The sequence below is a fragment of the Chiloscyllium punctatum genome, chromosome 7 (assembly GCF_047496795.1).
Source record: "Chiloscyllium punctatum isolate Juve2018m chromosome 7, sChiPun1.3, whole genome shotgun sequence".
In the NCBI taxonomy this organism is placed as follows: Eukaryota; Metazoa; Chordata; class Chondrichthyes; order Orectolobiformes; family Hemiscylliidae; genus Chiloscyllium; species Chiloscyllium punctatum.
In genome coordinates, this window is record NC_092745.1 from 27,737,199 (window position 1) to 27,738,598 (window position 1,400).

Sequence of the window (1,400 nt, forward strand, 5' to 3'; positions counted from 1 at the left end):
ATTTGGAAAGGCAAGGACTTTAGGGATAGTCAACATGGCTTTGTGCATGGGAAATCATATCTCACAAACTCACACTGAGAGTGGTGGGTGCATGGAATGCACTGACAGCGGTGCTAGTAGAGTCAGAGACATTAGGGACATTTAAGCGACTGCTGGACAAGCTCATGAATGGCAGTAAAAATTGAGGGATGTGGAGGATAGATTGATCTTAGATTAAGATGCTTGACACATCATCGTGGGCCGAAGGGCCTGCACTGTGCTGTAGTGTTGTATGTCCCATATTCTAAAAGACATGGCCATCTTCCACTTCATCTGGAGGTGGACCGTGTCTGCAGGGACAACATGTACAATGCTCTGGATAAGGCAGGGGGAGAACATGCCTAAATCCCGATGGCCACATTAGCGTGCGGCTGCATCAAGCTGTGTGTAGACCGTCAGTATGTAAATACCAAGTGTCACTACATACTGAGGTTCTACCTGTCCCCAGCATCGTCAAGGATGGGACGGCCTTCATGCCATGGAATGCTCCAATTGGTTGGACCGTTCCACATGACCTGCCCTTTGTAGAGAAATTTGCAAAGAACAACACCTTTGACCACAAAATCTATCAGGAAGTGGTCAGCGCGTAGCATCCTTGAGACCCTGAGGGGAGAGTACGGATTCTGTCATGTGGCTCCCTGAGCAGACTGTCAGAGTCATTTGGCAGAATGCCTCTTCACCAGAATTTTCCAGCAAACACCAAGCGATCGCTTGTCTGGTGGTGAGACCTGTGAGATCCTTCCTGCCTGCCTGGACTCTCTACACGACCACATGCTGCGGGGGGTAGAGACTGTCACACACCTCCTTCCAGAATGTGCCTTTGCAAAGGGAAGTCTGGAGAGAAATGCAGTGATTTCTGTCAAGATTTGTCCCGAGCAGCTCTGTGGACTGTGTGCTCTACGGTCTGTTCCTCGGGATGTACACCAAGACAAATATTGACTGCGCCCAGAGCACCATCAACTCAGTGCAGGATGCTCTTTGGTCTGCCCAAAACCTGTTCGTCTTCCAGAACAAGGAGTTGACCGTGACCAAGTGTTGTAGACTGGCACATTCCAACGTCCAGGACAATGCGCTTAGGAATGCACTAAAGTTTGGGGTAGCTGCTGCCAAGGTGCATTGGGGAAAGACCACTGTGTAAACTCTTTCTGCTGAAGTTTAATGGGGGCCCATTCAGTTATCAGACCCATGTGAAGCCTCAAGCGTATGTAAATATTATCTTGTTTAAGCAAGTATTATCGTGAGTTTTTATTTTGTTCTCAATATGCAAAGTCTTTATAGAATTGAACTGCTCTAGCAATTATGTAGGTATATAAAAACATTTTGATGATTAAAATATATATTTTTGAAATGAAAAAAGTAAA